This window comes from Lynx rufus, unplaced genomic scaffold (assembly GCF_022079265.1).
Source record: "Lynx rufus isolate CCGP_SWC_20201006 ecotype Redwood Valley unplaced genomic scaffold, mLynRuf1.p SCAF_7, whole genome shotgun sequence".
NCBI lineage: Eukaryota > Metazoa > Chordata > Mammalia > Carnivora > Felidae > Lynx > Lynx rufus.
In genome coordinates, this window is record NW_025814889.1 from 49716427 (window position 1) to 49733202 (window position 16776).

A 16776-nucleotide genomic window follows, 5' to 3' on the forward strand; every position below is an offset into this window, starting at 1 on the left:
ATACTTGTACACCTGTAGACTTGAGCTAATATTTGCCAGCAGGGCACCTGAGAATCCAGTGGGTTTAATGTAATCTTGCCACCAAATGATTCTTTTACAACATAAGACAATGTGAAGGTGTAGGGTATATGAGGAGAAGAGGTGATGGAGGGAGCAGCCTTCTCTGCAGCAAGATGTGAAGGAAATGTAGTTCACTTATACAAATGAGAAACAACACACACACCAGACCTTCACTAGACACTGTATTCTACACTGCCCCCCTCCACTCTCACATCACTTTCTGAGGGCCAGGGTCACCACCAGGGGCACCTGGCCTGCTCACTTGAAAAAAGAAATCCTTCAGTGGCTTCCCTTCATCTTCAAGGTAAAATATAAATTCCTTCAGGCTGCTTTTAAGAAAAGGTCCTTTTTTTTTTTTTTAAATTTTTTTTTTCAACGTTTATTTATTTTTGGGACAGAGAGAGACAGAGCATGAACGGGGGAGGGGCAGAGAGAGAGGGAGACACAGAATCGGAAACAGGCTCCAGGCTCCGAGCCATCAGCCCAGAGTCTGACGCGGGTCTCGAACTCACGGACCGCGAGATCGTGACCCGGCTGAAGTCGGACGCTTAACCGACTGCGCCACCCAGGCGCCCCGAAAAGGTCCTTCTTAAGACCCTGCCTGTGCCTCTATAGTCTCCTCATTTTCCCTTCATAACATATTCTCCAGCTGTATGCAATTCCTTGTGCCCTGCAGATGGCACCATCCAGACCTTTCAAGTCTTTATACGTGCTGTGCCTCCTGCCCAGAATGCCTTTTGCCCAAGTAATTCCTTAACATCTTTGGATTCAGCAGAGGTGTCACTTTTTTTCAAGAGTGTTTCCCCTAATACTGCTTCCTCCCCTACCACTTGGTTCATTACCTCCTCTGTTTGCCCCCATAGCATTCCATTGAAACCTCAGTCAGATGACATATCCTAATTGAGTACAGTATTGAATTTCTAAGTGCCTTACCAGTGGCTCCATGTTTGGGTGAAGATACGTGACTTCTCAGGTTTTCAATCTGGGCCTCTTTTGTAGTCACCCTCTAGATTTTTATACTCGGGTACTTTTTGAGTACTGTCAGACCTAGCATTGTTCCTTGGAACTCTACTGAAAATCAGCCAGCTAGGTATTCGTGAAGCTGTTGCTCTGCTCATTGCCAGTCTTTTTGTATGATGTCTGCTCTGGTTGTCTCATTTAGAGCAAAATGAAAATCTAAGGATAAGGAGGATTGGAACACTTTATCTGTTATACTGGCATTTCAGAGGTCCACAATAAGATGAGTCACTGCAACCCTTATGATCCTGGATGAAGCCCCTTGGAGTCCTAGGTAGACCAGTGACTCATGCTCCCTGCCAAGACAATGGATTGCTAGCCTAGAATGCTGTGATCCAGGTCACAACAAAAGTGTATTCATTCATTCATTCATTCCAACCCTACCCTACTCAGTGCTGCTCACGATGGGAACATGTCTGAAAGCCACTCTTCTACTCTCCACCCTACCCATCCACAGAAAAAAGTGTGAGTAGGAACATGCTCTCACCTGTCTTTTCCTGTCTGCTTATATCCCTGCCCACATTGTTATTTATCTCTTTCATTTCTTCTTTTAATCGGTGTCTGTTGAGCACTTACTGTTGGTAATAAGACTTGTATTTGTGTTGTGCTTTACCAGATACTTTAAAATAATATTCCCTCATCTTCACATCAACCCTGTGGTAATGAAGAAACTTAAAAAGTAACTTGTTTTAGGTCACATATTATATATATTTTAGGTCATATATCTAACAGATAACATATAGTTATTATTTGAACCCAGGTCTTCTGGCTCCAGCGTTACTGCTTTATCAGCTGTAACACTGCTGTCTCTCAAGGTACCATTTAGGAACTTTGCAAGGTAATAGCAAGTGAAAGCATCCAGCATACTTCCTGGCCCATAGTTTATGGTTCCTATTGTCTTAAGAAGGTATATGATAGAAAGTATGTTTTGAAGAATTGTTAAAAAATTTGGACTAAATTTACATTTATGTAAGTTACAGCTCTACTTCTTTGGTATTTTTTATTTATTTTTTCCTTAAAAATCAACTTCATTGAGGTAAATTTATGCACGTTGAGTTCTTAAGTGTATGATATGATGACTTTTTACAATCTGTATTTTCCATCATCTCAGAAATATTCTCTGTGCCCCTTTGCTTTCAGATTCCAGCCTTTTTACCTTCTGTCCCAGCTGCTATCAGTGCTCTGATTTTATCATCATAGATTGGCTTTGCCAGTTTAAGAACATCATATAGTTCTACAGTATACACTCTTTTGTGCTTTTTATCCCTCCATCCCCAAGATAATAGCTGTGAGATCTATCCATGTTGTTCTGTGTGTAAGGAGTTTGCTTAGGGGTATTCCATTGTATAAATAAAGTGAGTTGCCAAATTTATTGACATCAAGTATATAATATCCCTATGTCTATAGGGTCTGTAGTTATACCTCATTTTTTACTGCTGGTGTTGTCAATTTTGTTTTCTTTCCTGTTGTTCTTTTCCCTTTCTTTCTTTCTTTCTTTCTTTCTTTCTTTCTTTCTTTCTTAGAAAAGAGTCTTGCTGGGGGTCTGCCAATTTTATTAATCTTTCAAAGAGCCAACTTTTTGCTTTGTTTTTTTTTCATTGTCATTCAGCTAAAAATAATTCTAATTTTCTTTGTGATTTCTCTTGTTATTTAGAATGTTATTGGAGTGTTATCTAGAATAAATGTTTACACTGGAGCACCTAAATACATTAAGCAAATATTAACGGACATAAAGAGAGAAATCAACAGAATGTTTAACCTCCAAGTATTCTATGCTTTTCTAGATATCTTACTGTTATTGACTTATAACTTAAAATTATGTTATGCTCTGAGAGAATCTGAAAGAATCTTTTGTCTTTTGAAATTAAAGAAATTTATAGGCCATTTTATGGTGTAGTTAAGCATATGCTTCAAGTGCACTTGAAAATAATGTCATATACATGACATTATATATTATATATAATATTGCAGGTATTAGTGGTAGTGTTCTGTAAATATCAAGTTGGTCAAGTTGGTTAATTGTATTTTTCAAGTCTGGTTTTGTTTTATTTTGTTTTGGTCTACTTGTTCTATTTATTACCAAGATAAGGGTGTTAAAGTCTCTAAATATGATTGTGGATTTGTCTACTTATCTCTTTAGTTTTGTCAGCTTTTTCTAAATGTATTTTGGAGCTTTGTTATTAAGCATATACGCTTTTAAGATTGTTATGTTGAGGTTTTGAATTAGTGCATTCATTAAGGTATGTCCCTCTTAATCTCTGCTACTAGTCCTGTCTTATATATATTTATATATTTAAAACTCTCTTTCATAGGCAGTCTTTTTTTTAATCCATTTTGAGAATCTGTGCTTTTTAATTGGAGTGTTTTACTCATTTTAACTTCACATAATTTTTGACATGATAGGATTTAAGTCTGTCATCTTGCAATTAGTTTCCTATTTGTTCTGATCCATTTTTTTTTTCCTGCTACCTTTTGGGTTCATGAAATATTTGATAGCATTTCATCTTATTTTTTTCTATTGGCTTTTTATCTACAGCCTTTTTGTACTTTTCAAGTAGTTGCTCTAGCACTTACAATATGCATCCCTTAACGACAGTTTACTTAAAATTGATATTCTACTTTATACTTCATGTAAGAACCTTAATAACAGTCCCATTTACACCCTCATTAGTCCTTTGAATTATTTTGGTGTTCTTCTTCATCCACCTATTTATAAATGCCTCCTTAAAATGATGCAATTTTTGTTTTAACAGTCCTTTGCTTTTAATTAAATCAAAAGAAAACTAAGCAAAACCAGTCTTTTATATTTTCTCACACATATATCATTTCTGTCTTTATTCCTTCCTGTAAGTCGGCCAGTGACTAATTCTCTTAGGTTTTGTTCAGCTGAAAATGTCTTCATTTCACACTCAAGTTTCAAGGATCATTTGCTGAATATAGAGTTCTAGGTTACAGTTTTACTTTTATTTCAGTGCTTTAAACATGTTGTTCCATTTCTTGGAATTCCATTTTTTCTTGTTTTCCTGTAAGTAATGTTTCATCTTACTCTGGCTACGGTCAATCAATATTTTCTCTTTATCTGTTTTTCACTGATTTGACCATGATGTGCCTAAATGTGGTCTTCTTTGTATTTATCATGTTTTTAGTTTGCTGAGCTTTTTGCATTTGTAGGTTGATGTTTTCCACCCGTTTTTGGACATTTTATAATTATTTTTTCAAATATATTTTCTACCCATTTGTCTCTTTCCTTTCTAGGACTCTAAGTACATGAGTGTTAGATTTTATCCCACAGGTTATTGAGGTCCTGTTAATTTTAATTTTAATTTTAATCTTTTTTCCTCCCTCTGTACTTTTGATTGGCTAATTTACATGGAACTTCAAGTTCATTGACCTTTATTTTCTATCTCAAATTTGCTTTTAAGCCCATCCAGTGAAATTTATGCTATTGTACATTTTTAGTTTTAGAAATCCCATTTAATTCTTTTTTAGGATTTTCATTTCTCTGCTGATGTTCAACATTTTTTGACTCATTGGGATCATGTTTTCCTATAAGTCCTTGTGAACATTTTTTTAATAGTTGATTACAAGTCTTTATCAGCTAATTTGTATGTCTGGATTATCTCAGGGTTTATATCTTGAGCTGCCAGTTTTCCAGTGCCTGAAAATAGTTGCCTTTTATATTTTATTCCACTATATGTTCATTTATAGCAGGAAGGTAAATCTGGTAACATCTATTCTGTCGTGTTTGCAATTCTTCATGGCTTTTGTTTTCTTGTTAATTTAGCATGGAAATCTCAAAAGGAAAGGTATTTTATCATTTACATTCATAGTAATTATCTTGTAATATGGATAGCCATTTAGATTATTGCAGAATTCTCTGGAGACTAGGCTACAGATATGTAACTGTGTAAGTCTGGTATCACATATCATTGTAAATAAAAAGTTAGTTAACCAAAGTGTTCACATTTTTGGTCAACTAAATGCTTAGTAGCCTACTTTTAGTTTAATTTTGCTTAGGAGTCTTTTAAATGTTTTAGAGAAAGGCACCATGGGTCATGGGAGTTAGAAGACCCAGACTCCTGTTCTTTTTTTGCACAGTTTATAACCTTAAGTGAATAAATTAATCTGATTATTAATTCAAATTAAGTAGTGTGTATGGCTGCATTATAAAGTATAAAGTACGTACTTTGCAGGTTATTAAAAAATACCAGCGTACCTTCCTATGCCATACTACCTCAGTCAGGAAGGAAATATAATGGCAAACCTAGACTATCACAAGGCATTCTTCAGACTACCACTTTTTCAGAACCATTTGGCGTAGCTGTAGGAGATATAATGTATTGAGCTGGATTCCATTCTGTACTGATCTTAAAGCTTATTAATGTGTTTGTAGGATTGTTCAGTGACTGTTAGATAGGAACTTGTTTTGTCAACTTTGGCTCTGTCTTAAAAAAGAAAGGTGTGAAAAGAATCTGATTAGTTGAGAGTCACCATTAGATGTGGTCCAGTTAATTTTTTTATGCTACATTTCTCAGCTATGGCCATTTGTCGTATTTCCTAATTCTTTTACTCTGGAAACTATAGCAGCCACCTTAGCTCTCAGATGTGATTCGTAATAAAATGTCATTTAACTAGGGATCGAATCCTCAGCAGCCACAATGATCCAGAACCAAACCAGGAACCAGGGGAAAAAGAAAGAAAACCTTTCAAAGAGATGAAATATATGTAATATAATCTACAATGCAACAACAATAATAGATGATGACATTTCTTGAACATTTACTGTGTAACAGGTACTATTTTAAGGGCTTTATGTATATTTACATTTAACCTTCACACCAATTCTATGAGGTAGGTACTTTTCCATGGAAAAATGAAAACATCAGTTAAAAAGGATTTTTTGTGCTGATGCTGTATGGTCATTATTGATATTTGGAAACATTCCAGATACTTCTGTCTTTGTTACATCATTTCCTCTGTCTGTTACAGCTTTCTCTCCTTCCCTTAGGTGTTTTTAAAGATTTAAATAAAATTTCCAGACTTTGTCAGATCTCTCCATGATCCTCTAGGGGCAGAATTACTTAATTGTTCATACCATTGTGCTCCTAGGACAGTTGTAAATACTAGTAGCATTTGTCATACAGTATCATCATCACTTGTTTCACCTGTTGAGTTTTTTGCAAAACTATGGACCCCCCTGAGCCAGGGGCTGTATCATACTTATTTATATTCCTCTGTGATTACTACCATTCCAGGCATCTAGGAGAGCCTAAAAAAAATTTTGAAATGCACGAATGAATGGATGAGAAAGAAAGATAGAGGTAAAGAAAAGTAGGGGCGCCTGGGTGGCTCAGTTAGTTAAGCGTCTGTCTGACTTCGGCTCAGGTCATGATCTCACAGCTCCTGGGTTCGAGCCCTACATTGGGCTCTGTGCTGACCGCTCAGAGCCTGGAGCCTGCTTCGGACTCTGTGTGTGTGTGTCTCTGCCCCTCCCCTACTCATGCTCTGTCTCTCTCTCTCTCTCAAAGATAAATAAATAAACATTAAAAAAAAAAAAAGGAAAAGGAAGAACATGCAAAATAGAAATTGAAGATTTAGGCTCCTCTTTCTATACCTGCCACGACCTTGTAGAGTTTGGAGATGTTATTTTGAGCTCAAAATCTTGTTCTAATTGAACAAAAAGATAGATAATTTATACCTTTGACAAAGAGATTATGTATTTGAGTATTGTTCAGATGATCTAAGCAGTGGTATGACCTATAAAAGGTTTGTGAGGATTCTAAGGCAGCTTGAGGGCCAAGAAAGAACTAAAAAAAACTTCCTGCCTTGGCTTTTTGGTCAAAGAAAATGGATCTTCCCTTGACATTACTGGAAATGTGGTGAGAGAGATACAAATAAAGGAGGAGGAGAGGTAGGAGTAAACAATTTGAAGGGAATATAATCAGAAAAGAGAAACGAGAGCCATAGTTTTTCATCAAACAATCCAAGAACAAAGTGATAGGAAGTAAGATAGAAAGGGAAACATGCTTATAGAAAAGAGAAGTCTAAAGCAGGTCAATCTACTGCTAAGGGATTTCAGCCCTGAAAACGTACACATTAAGAATAATGCCAGAGTGTAGAAAAGTGGCTTTATCTTTCAGTAGCGGTGGACTGTTCACACACATGCAACAGCTAACAAGCCCCGCTCTGAAGTTATTCTAGACCTTATCTTTGGAAATAATGCAGGCATGATAAATAAGGTTGGAGTAGAAAAGCACTAAAGATGCAATCATAATGTCATCAGGTTTGAATTGCTGATGAAGATCTGTGGGAAGAGTACTAACACAAAAATATGGGGCTCGAGAAAAAGCAGACCGTGAAGGAATGCAAAATGAGTTTTGAACTTGGCTGGAATTTTGTAATGTATAGGAAATCAAAAACGAAAAAAGTAGGAACCAAGGGAGGGGATATTTGAAATTCAACCCAATAAGATCAGAGTAAATCAGAAACAATAAGGTGAAGCAGAGAAATAAAAGAAAATAGAAGGGAAGCCATTAAAAAAATAAAATGAAGGGGAGAAAATAGACAGTGGGAAACTTGTTATGACTGAAGGAAACCAAAGCCCTGAAAAAAATGCTGTGATTAGTAGCAAAGTAACATATAAAACTTTTTAAAAACCGTTTTTAAAAATTTACATAAGAATCAAATAGAGTAAAGGGCAGTGTGGATTGAGCTTTCTAAAGACTGTCACAAGTCACACTGAGTCCTTCATCTTGGGCTGCAAATCTCTGTATACTCAAGGAGTATCGATCCAGATGGCACATCCAGACTCCTGTGGTGATCCAGCCTGGTTTTCTTGTTTGGGTTTTTTTTTTTTTTTTTTTTTTAAATAAGATCTTGCCTTTCACAGGAAAAACATTTAATTTATGAAAGGTATGCTACAATTGAAAGTTAGTCACTGGGGAAGGCATAAGAATATAAACGTGTATTTGGATTTAAAATATAAATTGATTTACAGTTCCTTAAAGTAGCCCTGAATATTAAACCACTTATAGGGTTAAAACCAATTAACTTGCCATCTCATTCAGGGAGCATATATTTTTAAAATTTCATTTCATTTCATTTTTTATTATTTTTTAATAAATTTTTTAATGTTTTCTTTTTTTTTTTTTTTTTTTGAGAGAGAGACAGAGCTTGAGCAGGGGAGGGGCAGAGAGAGAGGAAGACACAGAATCCAAATCAGGGTCCAGGCTCTGAGCTGTCAGCACAGAGCCCAGTGTGGGGCTGGAACCCAGGAGCCCAGAGATCATGACCTGAGCCAAAGTCAGATGGGGGCGTGGGGGGGGGGAGGGAGAGAGACGGAGGCAGAGAGTGGGGGAGGGGCAGAGAAAAAGGGAGAAGGAGAATCCCAAGTAGGCTCCACACTGTCAGCCGCTTAACTGAGCCTTAACTTAAGCTTAACTCCGCTTAACAGAGCCACCCAGGTGCCCCGAGGGAGCAAATTTAAATTCAGCTCCCCTAGAGCAAAGCTTTCAAAAAGGTTACCCCCTCAAATCTACCCACCCACCCATCTTCAGTATTCATGCATCCCCTTTGCACTTTGGTGAGTGCAAAGTAGAGAGCTCAGCAGGAGGGAGAAACTACCATGTTTTCTGGCCTCCCAGAAGCTCAGGAACTTCTGATGGTCCATTTTGGTATACATGTATTGTTTTAAAGAAATGAAGAATACATTTAACCATGAAGTATTTCTTTGCCTCTTCATGGCTGGGCTTCTAGGGAAAAAAAGAAAAAGCCTGTAAGCTTAGTTTTTTATGTGCTGTATAGTAGTCTGTGTAAAATTTTACTGTGTGAGATTTTTAAAAATGTAGCGCACCTTATTCCAAAATCCTATAACTGCCTTCTCCAGACCTAGCTTGCCCAGGGAAATTCCTGGGCACAGAAGCTAGTGCATAGTAAGTGCCTCAGAAGTACTTGTTGGGGCGCCTGGGTGGCGCAGTCGGTTAAGCGTCCGACTTCAGCCAGGTCACGATCTCGCGGTCCGTGAGTTCGAGCCCCGCGTCAGGCTCTGGGCTGATGGCTCGGAGCCTGGAGCCTGTTTCCAATTCTGTGTCTCCCTCTCTCTCTCTGCCCCTCCCCCGTTCATGCTCTGTCTCTCTCTGTCCCAAAAATAAATAAACGTTGAAAAAAAAAATTAAAAAAAAAAAAAAAGAAGTGCTTGTTAATAGGTTCAGCTGTCAGGCATGGGGGCATCAATAGATGTTTGTAAGCAACATGTATAAAAACTCAGTGTTTAAATAAATCTATATTTTGCATTAAAACAAACATTAAGGGGCTTTTTTTTCATGTCTTGGTGAAATTCTGGTACATGACATAGAGGCCTGTAGCTATTTGGCTCATGTCTCTGAGATTCTGTTACTCATTTGTCTACTCCCTACCACATTCACCTTTGTTATTTATTCTTTAATATCTGTGTCAGGTAGTGACTGATCTATTAGCAAACTCTTAAATGCTGGGCAATTGGAATCCTTGAATGGGTCCCTCAGCATATTGCACCAGGTAGGTACTTGATACACAGTTTGTTGAAGGAGCAAATGATTTAAAGATTAATAAATCATGTGAAGTTGCTAGTTTACAGATTCTTTTTTTTTTTAAGTGTATTTATTTTTGAGAGAGAGAGAGAACAAGCATGGGAGGGACAGAGAGAGAGGGGGGACAGAGGATCCAAAGCAGGCTTTGTGCTTGAACTCATGAACTGTGAGATCATGACCTGAGCCAAAGTTGAATGCTCAACCGACTGAGCCACCCAGGCACCTCACTAGTTTAGAGATTCTTTTCACAATTGTCTTAAGAGGGAACTAGGGAAGGTACCTTATCATCTTTCAGTGACTGAAAACCTAAAGCCCAGGAGTTAAGTGACTAGACCAAGGCCACACATTGAGGAAGTGGCAGAATTCTGGACTCTTGACTCTAGATTCCAGGTGTTACTGCACAATCCCGTTCTCAACCCTGCAATTGTTCTGTACGTAAGATACTATATATAAGCTATGTTTAATCTTTGGGGGCAAGAGGTATGTCTAGAGTCCCTGAATGAGATTTATATGCTGAGCTACACTTTTTTATTGACAAGCAAAGGACAACAGAGAGGAAGTAAGGACAATAGAGAGGCACAGTATTTGGCGAAAAATTACAGGGAGTGGTGGACATGAAATAAACATAAAAGAGAGAAATGAAAGAAAGCCCAGGAACCCATGCCCCATAGGCCCACAGTAAATCCTTGTTGGAGTGGAAAGGAAGGGTGCCAAGAACACCCTCACCTCAGGCAGTTTGCAGTTTTTTCATGTTTACCTGCTCTGCTGATGGTCCCATGATGATGCCCTGGGAACGTTAATAGAATCGTGATTTAATGACTTCTACTTGAGTTCTGCACTAAAGTTCTTGGTTATTTTCAGATTCCCCTACCTGGGTGTCGAGAGGACAGCTAGGGAGTGGCTGAGAAAGCGGACCTTTCTCTTATCCACCCGATGAAGAAGGAGGAGAGATGCCAAAGCTGGGGATAGTCTGGGAATGAGGGAGCAGAGGGTGTGACATTAAAGGGTATGGGATAATGGCAGTGGTATTGGAGCATAGGTGGGGGGATGTCCTAGCATAGGATGAGGGGCATTGAAAACATCCCGTGAAGTGTGATTGAAAGGAAAGTGGGCATCTTATTTAGGAAGATGCAATTACTGGGTTGTGATATTGTATTCAAATACTTATATATGTCCATACAAAAAGGATGGAAAAGGATAATTGTTCTCGATTATCCCAAGATAGGAGGATTGGGGCCAACTTTTAGAAGTTATGGAAGGATGGATTTTGACCTGGTGTAAGGCAGAGTTTTGTAAGGCCCAGATTTTCCAGAAATTGGATGGGCCACATCAGGAGGTAGGAGATGTTCAAAGCACAGAGGCTGGATGGCATTGTGATGAAACTACTGTTAACATATGTGATGCTCAGTGATGATTAGAGATGCTTGCTGTTTCAGAGTTCAGTATGATCCTGTGCAGAAGAGAAAAACATATTGTGTACACACACACACACACACACACAACTGTTACATGTGTGTGAGAAATTTCAGTGTAGATTACAATCCAGTATAGACAGGGCCCCAAATGCAAAAATAAAAGAGGAGTGTATTGGTTTCCTGGGTTTCCACTTCAAACTGGGTGGCTTAAAAAACAGAAATTTGTTATCATGATTCTGGAGGGTAGAAGTCTGAAATCAGGGTATCTGCAGGGCCATGCTCCCTTTGTAATCTGCTGGGTAGAATCCTTGCTTGCCTCTTGTAGCTTCTGGTGTTTGCTGGCAATCCTTGAGATGCATCGCTCCATTCTCCGCCTCCATCATCACATGGCCATGTGTATTTCTGTCTGTGTCTCTTCCTTTTTTATAAGGACACCACTCATTTAAAGGCCCCACCTTGCTCAACAAGACCTGATCTTTACTTAACGAATTATGTCTGCAATGACCCTATTTCCAAATAGGTCACTTTGTAAAGTACCAGAGGTTGGAATTTCATCATACTCTTTTGGGGGACAAGATTCGACCCATCACAAAGAGAAATAGGGTTCTTGTGCTGTGATTCTGATTCTGTTATTTCCTGTAAAGACCTGAAGAAGTTAGAAAAAAAATACTTTTGAGTCAAACCAGCAAACTTAAATTCAGGTACAAAAGATTGATTTTTCCCTCTAAGCAATGTTGGATGGTTTTGTGGATAGGGGAAATCTAGTAGATATTAAATATTTTTATCTGCAAAAAGCATTTGGTAAGGTTCTCAATGGGAGATTAATGGCTAAAATAAAGAATGAGGCATTAGGAGATAAATTTGCTTATGAGCAAGAGACAGAGACTAACAGTAGAAGGAAATACTTTTTAGATTGGAAAGGAGTGACATACAGCACAAGCCAGGAATCAGTTTTGGGACCTATGGGTTTTTCACTTTATTTTTATTGGACTTTGTAATAAAAATACAGATCTTCAAACAGTCCAAGACAGAGTGAGTAATACTACAAGCATCAGTAATCAAAAGTTATTCTCTATCATAAACTAAATGACTGATAATAAATACTGACACAAGACTACACAATGTACCATAATATTATAAAATGGAGCAAGCGATTCTCCTGTGTTCTGTTTTCTTCTGCATGGGTGAATATTTCTCTATTTGCTTTTTAAAAAGTATTTGCAGGTTTCTAGGTTTACTTTATAAGCCAAATAAATGGAAAAAATATTCTTTTTAAACTTGGGAAGATGTGCTGGCTGAGAGAAAAATCAGTTGAAGCAAGACAAAGGTTATATTGCCATCACTAGAATGAAGAAATTAGGGACCCTGTGTGTTAAATTGCTCAGCAAGCTATTCAGTAAAAAGACTTAAGGAGTGAGGGGGCGTTCTTGAAATCATCAGCTTATTCGGCAGTCATGACTTTAATGGAAGCATATACAAAAAAAGTCATTGTTTAGAATGATGTAGCTATGTATCTGAGGCAGTGAAATATTATAGTATGGAACTTTTCTCCCTTCTGTTTTAAAAAATTTAACATAATGGCTCGAAACAATCCATAAAATTCAGTAATTGTATATATAAGTTGTGTCCTCCCTGGTTAAGTATGTGGGAAACGCACTTGTAAAACTGGAATTTTGCTTGCAACTCCTTTTGTCTAAGTCACAGAAAGGTCTTTACAAATTCATCTCTGTTTTTCCTTGATTTGTACATTGTCAGATAAGCTGAGAGGAATAGAGCAACTAAACATTTAAAAGTTAACTCATAAGAGTTGTAAGTGCTTTGAAAACTGGAAAGGATTATAAAGTATAAAGAAGCTTCATTAACTTCAAAGCTTTCATTTTACAGGTGAGAAAACCGAGATCCAGAAAGGTCAAATTCACAAGGAATTTATCCAGGGACAAATATCCTAAAGGCAAAATAGTCCTGAAGGAGGTTCTCAACCCAGTCTGTATGTTAGGATTTCCTGAAGGGCTTTTTAAAAAAACCATTTAAAAGATCCTACCACCAGAAATCCTGATTTTAGTTGGTATTGAATGGAGCCAAAAGAATTAGTACTTTCTAAAACTTTCTTGAGTGTTCCTACTGTCTAGGCAGGAATGAGAACCTCTATCTGAAATCGGGGTTTCCCGATGTTAAGACGAGTTCTTTCTACTCGCCCTGGTAGTTTAGAAATTATTTAGAGAGAGAAATTCAAATTCTAGAGTGGGAATATCCTTGAGCATAGAGAGCCCACAATTAAATCTATTGTCCTAGCGGCTGGCTACTTTGCAGATTGCTTGTTTGGAACCCTAAGCCTGCACTCCCATAGAAACAAGATTATAAATGGTCAGCCCTGTTCAATAGTTCTGTAGGTCCTAACTAAAACATGAAACAGTGGCTGTGGAAGGACATGAATTTATGTATTTTTTTTAAAGTTTATTTATTTATTTTGAGAGAGAGAGAGAGAGGGAGAGAGAATCCCAAGCAGGCTCTGCACTGCCAGCGCAGAGCCCAGTGCGGGTCCTGAACCGTGAGATCATGACTTGAGCTTAGATCAAGAGTTGGATGCTTAACTGACTGAGCCACTCAGGCGCCCCTGAATTTATATTTTTAATTAAGACTCCAAGAACATTTTTATTCCTTTCACCACCTCGATAGTAGTCGCATGGCTTCTCCTCCTTCCACCTTTAATGTATTAGGTGTAGGATTTGAATGGGGACTCCCCCAATTCTAAGCTGTGCCAGAGAGTGGAAGGAGACCAGGGGCTGAGGGATGGTGAGGTCTTCAGGGAGAACTGAGCAAGCAGGGGAGAGGGACGGAGGCTAGTCAAGAAGAGAAGGGCTAAGGTTTTCTGCCGTCTTGATGCCTGGGGACATTTCTTTCTCTTGAATTCGCTTATCCTGGAGATAAGTATTTGGTGAGCACAGTAATGTTTATCAGATGCTGTTCTGCACATGGGAGAATGATAATAGAGAAAGGGGAGAGAAAAATTAGATATAACCCCATCCCTTCAAAACACTGACAGTATTGGGGCGCCTGGGTGGCGCAGTCGGTTAAGCGTCCGACTTCAGCCAGGTCACGATCTCGCGCTCCGTGAGTTCGAGCCCCGCGTCGGGCTCTGGGCTGATGGCTCAGAGCCTGGAGCCTGTTTCCGATTCTGTGTCTCCCTCTCTCTCTGCCCCTCCCCCGTTCATGCTCTGTCTCTCTCTGTCCCAAAAATAAATAAACGTTGAAAAAAAAAATTAAAAAAAAAAAAAAAACACTGACAGTATCTTTTAGTCTGATGAGGGAGTGAAAGGTAGGGTTTATGATTGCCTCATTGGGAACAGGTTGGGAGCCATAGGAACACTTCGGCCAAGCACTGCACAAGCTGAGCTAACCTCTGGAGAGTCGTAGAAGGGTTTGCAAAGCAAGTGACATTGTGTAGGTGTTGCCAGGGGCAGATAGATGTAGAGGAAAGGCACTTCAGGCAGACAGCACATGCTTTTTTATACACAGACATGTGCAAGGCATGTCATGGTGAGAAAGGTAGTATGGTTGGGATGGAGAGTTAATGGAGAAGTGGCAGGATAGGAGAGGATGCAGTTGGTGAGTTGCGCAGGGCTTAATGTCATGCTAAAGAGTTGGGGTTTTCTGTTTGCAAGTAGGGTAAGTTTTACCCTTGGAAAGTTTCTAGCCTGAGAAATGAATGGTTGAGTAATTTATCCATCCAGTTATTCATTCGGTAGGCTTTATTGAAGTCCCCTATGTGTCAGGTACCAGGGATAAAGATCAGTAAGACACTCTTACTCCAGACACTTTGTAGCAGTGGAGCAGTACTCAGAGTTTCATTTTAGGAACATGGCCTTTGGGCCCTGTGTTTAGGCTGGAGACAGGGAACCTGTTAGAAAGCTGTTATAACCATCTAGTTGATCATCACGTGGCACTGAATTGAGATAGTGCAGTGAGCATGAAGAGGGGTAGACGGCTGGGGGGAGACACTCGGGGCAGAATGAGTAGTGTTTTGCGAGTGCTTCTGTGCTGAGCAGGGGAGGGATAGAACAAAATAACTCTTAATGGTGTCGTTCTGCACCCTCACTGCAATAACTCATAATGGTGTTATTTCCCCGGGGTAGGGAGTTCAAGACGAGCAAGGCTCCCTTCCAGCCCAGGAACCAAGTCTCTGCTGCCCCTTAGAAGACCTCCACCTGTTCATTCCATTGCTGGCTTACTGCAGAATGTGGTGGAGTCTCACCACTTTTCGTCTACTTTTTTGTTCTTGTAACAAGGAAAAAAAAATAGTGTTCTTAAGGAAATCTGATTAAGGTTATTATGGTGGTGAAAGAGAGAGAGAGAGAGTCTATTTTTCTATTTAGAACACATGAACAAGACAACGCATATAAAGCAAAATGGAGAAGAGGAAAAGGAAATCCATGCTTTTACTTGAATTATCGGGGTGATGCTTTGCTTTGCTAGTGGCCTAAGAATGAATGTTATAGGATGCATTTTGTAAAAAATTTATCATCAACTGGGGCGTCGAAAGTCAGTTTCCAATGCTACAAAGCTGCTAAATTGGGCAGGGACAGCAGAAGAGGCGCTGAATAGTCAATGAAATTGGAAAGAATTTAGATCACCCATGTCACACAAAGCCTGCAAAAGGCTGTTTGTAGAATGTTAGCTGCTATCACACTGGTTTGATATTAACATTCTAGTGAATAATTAAAATTTTCCTGTTTATTTTTTAATAAAAAGCAAAAGCATATAAATTACCTCAGAGTTTGTAGTGTTACCTATAGTTGCATTCACAGACATTGAGGTTTCTGCCTAGGATTGTCGATTAGATCACTGAGGCAATTAAAAAGCAGATTTTCTTCGACCTTTCTCGGTGTTTGCATGTTATAGTATTCATTACTATAATGCCTTTCAAAAATTTAAAATAAAAAATCCTTGAAACAGCTGAGACATTTTCATTATAGATGGTATTCTCTAAATTGAGTAGTTATTAAATATATTCTTCTGCTGAAATTATTTTTGAAGTACGTTTCTCATTTTCATCTCCTATCCATAAGCACACACCCAGGCCTGGCTGATGCTATATTTCTTCCCACCTTGCTTTTTAACCAGATTCCCAAGAGGTGATTAGGTACTTCCTATAATTGAATATAATTTTCACTTATACCCATCCCTTTCCACTAACTGTTTTCTTTAGTTGTTCCTTCAGGGGTAGACTGGAAAAGTTCAGGGTTTTAATTCAAGACAATTGGCTCCGAGACAAGAGGGACTCCCATAGAGATGGGAAAGAGATTCATGCTAAGAAACAAAGAGAGGGAGACAGGTGCTTGTAAAGCCATAGTCTTGTGGTGTTGGTCTTGGGTGATGTATTTGTTGCTATTAAAGGTGTGCCATGGCTGAGTAATCTAGACATGTATGGGATCCCTGGACCTCATCAATTTCCAGAGGATCTGCCTGAGTTTTTGTCTATCGCATGGTAGTCCCTGTGTTAGTAGAGTAGTAAGTGGGGAATGCAACTAGGAAGGCCAAGAAAAGAGTAAATGGTATTGGAGGAAGAATTTCCTAAGAGGGCGATATAATGAGTTGAGAGAACACTGAAAGTGACCACCCTGCCTCCTCCCCAGAGACAACCACAGCTGGAATATTGGAGAGGGAAGCATTTGGCAGCAATGTTCTTGAGAGTTTGGGTGTTCTGGGAGCTTAGAAAG

At 38.8% G+C, this 16776-nt stretch overlaps 1 protein-coding gene across 4 annotated transcripts in view; it reads left to right on the plus strand.

The window, feature by feature from the left end:
• DERA (deoxyribose-phosphate aldolase) overlaps positions 1-16776 on the plus strand; it is a 119885-nt gene that overhangs the window by 73454 nt on the left and 29655 nt on the right. The gene's annotated exons all lie outside the window — the stretch shown is intronic.